Source organism: Cyprinus carpio, chromosome B22 (assembly GCF_018340385.1).
Source record: "Cyprinus carpio isolate SPL01 chromosome B22, ASM1834038v1, whole genome shotgun sequence".
Classification (NCBI taxonomy): domain Eukaryota; kingdom Metazoa; phylum Chordata; class Actinopteri; order Cypriniformes; family Cyprinidae; genus Cyprinus; species Cyprinus carpio.
In genome coordinates this window covers 7,252,466-7,260,891 of record NC_056618.1, presented here as the reverse complement: position 1 = coordinate 7,260,891, position 8,426 = coordinate 7,252,466, and the positions used below count along the sequence as shown (strand labels likewise).

The following is an 8,426-nucleotide window of genomic DNA, read 5'->3' as shown; positions in this document are numbered from 1 at the left end:
CTGTCTGAATCTATGCAGGACTCCCAGCAGTGGTGGACCAAGGGCAGGACCAGGCAGTAGATTGTCATTTAGGTTTCTCTGCAGATGGCTGAAAGAGCAATTAAACACCACACAGACTTTGCCATTGTGGTGCACAATGTGGTGAGGAACAAACCATGACTCAATGGAATTGGCTGCTTCTGCACTGGTTATCCGGACTGCATAGCCAGCCTCTTCAAGTTTGTGTATCTCTTTGTTATACACATTTGCCAGGTTTGTGTCCTTAATCAAGCGGCGTTCTGTGGCTCTTAAAAGAGCCATGACAGCATTTGGTGATGCCTGAAATTTGGGTCCATCCACTTTTCGCAGCAGCGGAGTAGCGTAGCGATTTACACCATCAACTGTAACTTGTACCGTTTTCTGTTCCAACATGGCAAGTGCAGCTGTATCTTGTTTGGAACGGATTACTTCTTTTTCGTTTCTTGATGGCAGTATGTCAAGCTGCCACAATCACTCAACATGTTGACGTAACTCTTGTGTAGGTGAAAGGAATGTGGTGTGAAGGCATGAGCTTATGTTTGAGGGTTGCTGGAAAAAGGTTGTTGGTCTTTGAACTGTCCAGCCAAGCAGCGTGTGTACTGCTATAGGGCTACCAAGCAGACCCATACGAATTGGGCAGTATGGTGTGATCAGCTGCGGATAATCTGATCCTATGAGCAGCAGAGGCTGTACTTTGGTGAAGTCATTCAGCCAGGTTTTCCTTGAAACAGGGCAGCCGAGTTTGAAAAATCCTTATATTTCCAGGAGAACAGAAGGAGTTTGTCCATTTTGTTGGATAGAGAATGGATATTCACCAGTTGAATGCTAGGCAGCGCTGTTTGAAATCTGCACTGTCTAAGCTTAATGAGCATGCCAGCTCGCTTCCCCTATCTGTATATCCTGAAGCATCTGAAAAGCACTGCCAACTACAATTTTCAGCAAAATGTCTGAATAGTGAAAACCAGTAGAAGATTTAGTGGTGTGTTTTGACAAATGTTCAGCAGTTCATCCCTGGTAAAACTGGTTGTGTTGGAGAAAAAAAAAACAGGAACAACTAGCCAAGCACCGGGTCTGCCATGTGCGGCACCATCTTGCCAAAAGACTAATTACTGTTGCATCTTACCACAGAGGTTGGTACCTTCAGTTATCTTTGACTTTTGACTTGCTTCATTACTTTCCATGATTCTACATTCTAATTTCACAGATGTGGGTGTGCCTGTGTATATGTATGAGTTCCAGCACCGGCCAAGTATATTCAAAGATCTCAGACCCAGCTTTGTGAAAGCTGCCCATGCTGATGATATTAGATTTGTTTTGGGGGCCTGCTTTTGAGATGGCATATCAAAGTAGGTATGCAAATCTAAGAACTTGTTTATCCTGGAAAATTATTATGATACTGGCCATTTATACTGGACAAATTTCTATGGGGTAGGGATATAATGGTTTGAAACTTCAAAAGATTGAAAACAGAAATGAAAATAGTAAAGTGGTGATGTATTTATTGATATCAACTCTTTGGTAATGGATATCATCACTCGACAGGTACACCTACTGAAGAGGAAAACCAGATATGCAGAACTGCCATTGGGTACTGGGCTAACTTTATTCATGCTGTGAGTTGTGCATCAGTTGCTGGACAGTAAATTAGGATCTGTTACTGATTACCTTTTATTCCTTAAATAATTATTTCATTTCCACAGTTCTACAAATGATCCCAGTCTTGTGCACTGGCCTGTATATGACAAGTGTAATAAATACATGAACCTGGGATTGCAGCGAACTGAGAGACAGCTTCTGAAGATGGACAACGCTGCTCTATTTCACTGCGAAGAAATACCTGAAAAGCTTGCTGCACTCCACAAAGCCTAATTATTTCACCAATAAGTGTAATGATTCTAGTATAAATCAATCTAATTCGCATTTGTGTGTAAATCTTTGTGTCTCCATGCAGTGATATTCTTCCAAGAGAAAACATTTGGCACTTGATTTACAAGATTTCTGGACGCTTCTCTGTTTTTCTCAAATCCAGCCAAAATCTGATTTTTTTTCTGTATATTATAGTCAAATATAGTTACAAAAACTAAAAAAAAAAAGGTTAAAAGGTAACATTTTGTTGCAAAAAAAAAAAAGACTGGATAGAAATGGCAACAACATGCCAAATATATGTTTTTCTATCGTAGTTATATTTTCTGACTTTTTGAAAAAGCATTTCACTGCTATCAAGAATATTTTTAATGTTTTATATATTAATATTAATATATAGATATACCATTTACTGGTAAAACAACATGCATTTGTTATTGTTATGTAGTTATATGCATATGTATTATAATATTCAACTGTTTTCTACAGGATTTTGAAATTGCATCATGATAACAAGATGATTTTAAATGGTAGTATATATTTTTGTAAATAAGTTTTGTAAATTATGTTTTTTGTAAAGGTACTCATCTCATAATGGCTGCCATCTGTAAGATTGTCATGAAAGTTTTAAGCAGCCTAGTCCTTAGCAATATGAACATAAGGTTTAGAAAATTCTTGTCTTTAGAGAGGCGAGTTTCTGCTTTAAACACTAGAGATGAATAGTGCGCTTGCTGCTATTGCCAAAATGTCCCAGCAGAGCATAGTAACAAGAAAACATAATACAGATACATTAGGAATCTGTATGAGCTCTAACATCAGTTCTGGTAGATACAGATTTCATTATCTTTTCTGGGGCACATTTCGTACACAGCCTCCCTTTCTTAGATTTCTGCAAGGAAACAAAAAACTCAGTAAGGAACCAGGTATTACAACAGAAAATAGAAGACCATGTTTCTAAATTTAAGAATAACCTTTACAACAAGAAATTTATCAATGTAATAGGTGCAAAAAAATATTCCACATTTTTCGTTTCAAAGAGCTACTGCTATTACAGAACATAGGCTTATATAAAGGCCGTTAATTTGAGCAGTTCATCACATGGCTTAAAATTTATATATAATATATATATATATATTATATATATATATATATATATTAAATGATCAACAGATTGTAAGTGTTGAAGGTTTGTCATGACAGCTTCTGTGCTGAGGATGGCTTCCATTCACATAAAAAGCAACAGCAAACTTGATGCAGTATAACATGGGTATAACATGTGTTGCACGTGTGTTGCAGCGCAACAACATTTTATCCTTTTTTCCTATGAAAAATCTGATGGATGACTTTGTATATTTTAGAATAACAAATCAAATTATTAATAATTAAAACTGCTCACTATAATTTTAAACAAATAATATTTAAATTAGTAGGCCACAGACCACCCCTTATGGAAATAAAACCATGGTTTTATTGTAGTAAAAGTGTAGGTTTTTTTTTTTTTTTTGGTTTATGGATTACCATTTGTATAACCCTTATGTGCTATTTTGGGTCAATTTGACCCGATTTGATTATTAGTTAACTTTTTTTTTTTTTTTTTTTTTTTTTTTTTTTTTTTGTCTCCAGGTTTTTGTGACTTTTTCTCATTTTAGGTTATGAACATGCATGCAAAGTTTCAACATACTGATGTGTGTTTTGACATGTCCACAAAAATTGTTTGTACTGTGTTTATTGTGGTACAAAAAAATGTTCCTGTGTCAGTTTTTTAATCTTCTAAGGCAAACTCAACAGACCCAGCATAATAAAATTGATTGGTTATATTTTGTTATTTTAGTTTTTTACTATGCTGTGGAGCTAAAAATGTAGCTTTTTGCCCACTCATTTCAATACAGAAAAATATTTTGGCAGCCAAAGATGGTAAAAAATTAGCTATCATTTATTTTTTAATCTATCTGAAATACTATTAAACATATCCTGCTTTTCCTTAACATTTGTGACTTTTTTTCATTCAGGGTCATGAACAATGCATGCAAAGTTTCAACATGCTGACACATAATACAAATGATAAAAAATAAATAAATTGTTATGTAGGTACTGTTCCCCAAGGTCAATTTGATCCGTCTATTTTAATGTTCTAATCTCTAAGGTAACTCTACATATATTTTCAAGTTAGATTTTCTTATTTTTGTTGATGTGTTGTGAAATGTACATAGATAAATTTGTATATGTTTGTGATGTTCACGGGTCAATTTGACCCACATAGGCAGCCATACAAAAGCAACTGTACAGACACCAAAATAACAAATTATTTTGTTGTATGTCAGAGCTCCTCAAATTTTCAGGTGAAAAGCTACATTTTTTAGCTCCATAGGGTAGTAAAAAAACTAAATAACAAAATATAACCAATAAATGTCATAATGTTGGGTCTGTTGAGTTGCCTTAGAACTTTAAAAATAGGCACGTATCTACTTTTGTTAGAACATATTGCTAGTGTTGAGGTGAACAATTTAGTCATAGTTCAGTGCAAGACAAATACAATTTGGGCAAAACCCCCCCCCCCCCCCCCCCCCCCCCCCCCCCCCCCCCCCCCCCCCCCCCCCCTTAACATAACCCCCCCCCCCCCCCCCCCCCCCCCCCCTTTCAAACAGCAGCTTCTGACTAACTAACTCTAACACAGTCATAAATCATCTCACCATTTTATATAGTGTAGGTTTACACAATGCTGAATCAGTTCTGTCTTCCTCCTGTGTCTGGGTGGCTTTAACATTAATGCAGACAAGTTGCAACAGTTAAAAATGCAATAACATACAATTACACGCACGCATACACACACACACACACACACACACACGCACAGTGCTTTCTGTAAAATATATTCTGATTCAAATGCATTAAATGTATTAAATATTTTGTAGTTAATAATTGCTCTCCTGACTGTTTTTTTCTGCAGATGCAGAACATCACGACAGCAGCTACAATCAACAGAGATCCTGCAGCAACAGAAATCAACACGATGTACAATAAAGGTAAGCCCTGATCTGTAATGGAGAAAATTAGTTAGTCAGTCTGACCTCAAACAAGACTGAGATTGCTCAGTGATGGTTTATTTTTGGTATATTTTTTGGTTCAGGTATATACATCATCACTAATATTCACCACTATAGTACCTGAACATGTGTGACAGAGTTCACTGATGTCCAGATGTTGAGTCTGGTTGCTAATGGGATTGTTGATCACACAGCTGTAGCTGTTTTTATCCTGATATTCAACCTCCAGAGGTAGAGAGAGACTGATGCTGAGATCAGACACACTGATGCTGGACAATAAACTGTTTCCTTTGTACCAGGAGAGAGTCACAAGGTCCACATTCACCACTGAACACAGCAGTGAACAATATGATAATGTTGAAGATGAAAAACATTGTGAGGAGTTACTGCTGATGACAGGAACAGGCAGACGAGCTGAAAAACATGAAAGAATAACGAGAAATCTAATGGGTAAATCCACACAACAATTCTGTTTCCAGTGTAGTGTGTTGACAGTCAGTGAGTCTTCAGAAACTACAGAATTAACATATTTCAGTTTATAGATAGTTTTAAAGGAATATTCCAGGTTTGGTACAAAATAAGCTCAAACTGTGACAGTGAATGGGGCCAATCTGTAAACATTAAAAGATGGACTGTTTCAATAGTTCAGCCACGAGACGTGAACAATATTGACTGTTAACATTTTCTGTTTATATTTAAGTTTTTAATTTTGTTTCAAGTTCTTTTCAAGGTTGTCAGCCTTAAGCCACAAATGCTTGATGGATGGATTGAGCCTAACTTGTGGTGAACCTGAAATACTTCTTTTATAAAACATGAATATGCAAAACATCTTGGACCAATGATCTCTACTCACCATAGACAGAAAGACTGAATGTTTTTGTTGACCGTTTTGCTCCATTTATCTGTAGTTAATAAACTACAGCATGTTCATTTCTGTTGTTTGTGATGATCAGAGATCCGGTCTGTTTTGTCTAGATTTAGTCTGTTTCTGAATCTCCCGCCAGGAACATCAAATGTGGAGAAGATTCCAGCAGTTCTACTGATTTTATTTATTTGAGCTATCAGAGACTTTTCAGCTCCAAATGTCCACAGTATTTCATGATCTTCACATATTTCAGTAACATCGGTGTGTAGTGTGACAGAATCTCCCTCCATCACTGACACTGACTAGTGTGACAGACCTGATGAAAAAACAGGATCAGGTTATAAACATATCTAGGCTGTTTTTTGTTTTTATATATGGAACATCTAAAAGATGAACTGAATCCAAAGTAGAGCTCATAATGATGTCTGTTTGATTTGATGTATCTGTGAAAAGCAGCCAATTCAAATCCTCTAACTAATTTGAACAGTAGCAGCAGCTTTATTGCTCTGAAATACAAATAAAATAAAGTCATAAAAAATGCATTTATAACTTACCAATCAGATAACACCAACAGAAAAAGAACAAAACGATTGTATCAAACATTTTTTTTAGTCGTGTTCAGTGAAAAGTCTGATCTGCATCTGCTGATAACACTCAAACTGTTCATCTGGTGTGTGAATTCTCCCACAGCTGATTTTGACCCACCTACTTCACATGCACACACTCTGTATGGGCTGTAGTTATACAGTATATACATATATAATATATATATTAGATATATATATATATATATATATATATATATAATATATATATATATATATATATATATATTCCTTTAATACTTCACCTGTTGATAATTTAACATTGATCATTTTTACAGATCTGCTTCTGTGTTAATTATGTAGTTGTTGAACATTGGACCAGTCAACTTACAAATTTCATGTAAAATAAAGCTGTTTGGGTTCTGAGATGTTTTGCAATTATTCACTTTTTGCATATGGCATGCAAGTATATTCCATACAGTCTGCTTACACACAAGTCTTACTGATGTGTGGGGACTAGCAGCTCGTCTGTGATGAGACTCAAATTGAAAGCGACTGCTGCGGTCGGGTTTCTTTAGAAATCTGGTTTGAGCTGCTGATGAACAGACAGCTTGTGTGTGAGTGCTTGCATGGTCATTTACTTTTGATGTATGTTCAGTTTTGTAGGTGAAGGGGTTCATCCTGTCTTGCTATATGAACATCACAGTTGATCTTCTTTACATATAGAAACTGTTAGGCTAACTATGTTAAATAAGCTTTTAACTATTTTTAGTAAAGCCATGTTTGTTAAGTAACTTCTTTCTATTTGCAGACTTCACTGTTTGAATAGTAACAATATATTTTTCTTTACACTTATAAGTTAAACATATGTAACAAGAATTGTGTTTGCAGGAGTGCTATGTAACCTGATTGTTTTTAGAACAATACTGGCAGGTGTGTTTTTCTAGAAGCACATGTATGATCATGAAAAGGTATGAAACGAAAGAAACAACTGTAAAAAGGATCATATTACTTGAGTATTACTTAACACTGTTCACGATTTAGCCATCTGTTGGCCAAAAGTGTGAATAGCACAACATCTCCACATCTGGTTGAAATTTATTCTAAACATTAATTTTATTTAAAGCTATGCTGGTCTCTTTTTTTTTTTTTTTCAACATCTCAGGAGCAATTCAGTAAATGGGTTCAGAAGCTGGTTCCCCCCATCCACACCCGTCAAGTGCATTTTAAAATTATTAATATGATGATGATATTCACCCAGCTAAGGATTTTCTCAGTGGTTTAATGTGGATTCAAAACACTGGATGGGGGGGAGGTGTTTATATATAATTGGATAAAACAAAATAATGTATATTTCCAGCTATTAGCTAATTTGGATCTGGGACTCATTTATCTGAAATCATTTTACTTAATTTTATTCACGAATGTAAAATCAAATTTATAACTGATTCTAAATGTCAAGCTTAAACATTTGAAAATCAGATGAGAAAACAATCTGAAATCACTACAGCGGCCCACATTTTCAACTATTCCTCCACAACTGCAAGGCTGCATTCCACTTCACTTTTTACGCCCTTCCCACATTAAACTGTCCTCCGTCCGCTGACTTGTTGAAAACAGAGGTACTTTGTGCTTCCCATAGTGATGCTCAGTGTGTGCATACTTTCTTACAGATGAAGTGGATTAAATCGCAATATTTGTCAAATGTACTGATGTTTTGAGATGTTCTCATTTAGCAACAGAAACACAGTTCATTCAATACTCTTTCATCATGCTGTCTTTGCCAGTTTGTTTTGTACCTCTGTTTCTCTTCTCTGTATTTTGATGAGCTGCTTACTACTGCTCTACCAAATAGTTTACGCTTTTGTCAGTTCTTAGAGTTTAGAGCAGGGATAGGCAACTTCGGTCCTGGAGGGCCACTGTCCTGCAGGGTTTAGCTCCAACCCTAATTAAACACACCTGAACAAGGCAATCAGTGTTTTCGGGATTACTAGATAGATACAGGGCAGGTTGAGTTTTTATGAGGGCTGAAGCTAAACTCTGCAGTATAGTGGCCCTCCAGGACCGGAGTTGCCTATCCCTGGTTTAGAG

General features: G+C 36.0%; 1 pseudogene; it reads right to left on the bottom strand.

Moving 5' to 3' along the window:
* Nucleotides 1–2,762: 2,762 nt before the first annotated feature.
* LOC122141466 lies at nt 2,763–6,098 on the bottom strand (annotated as a pseudogene).
* Between the last annotated feature and the right edge of the window lie 2,328 nt (nt 6,099–8,426).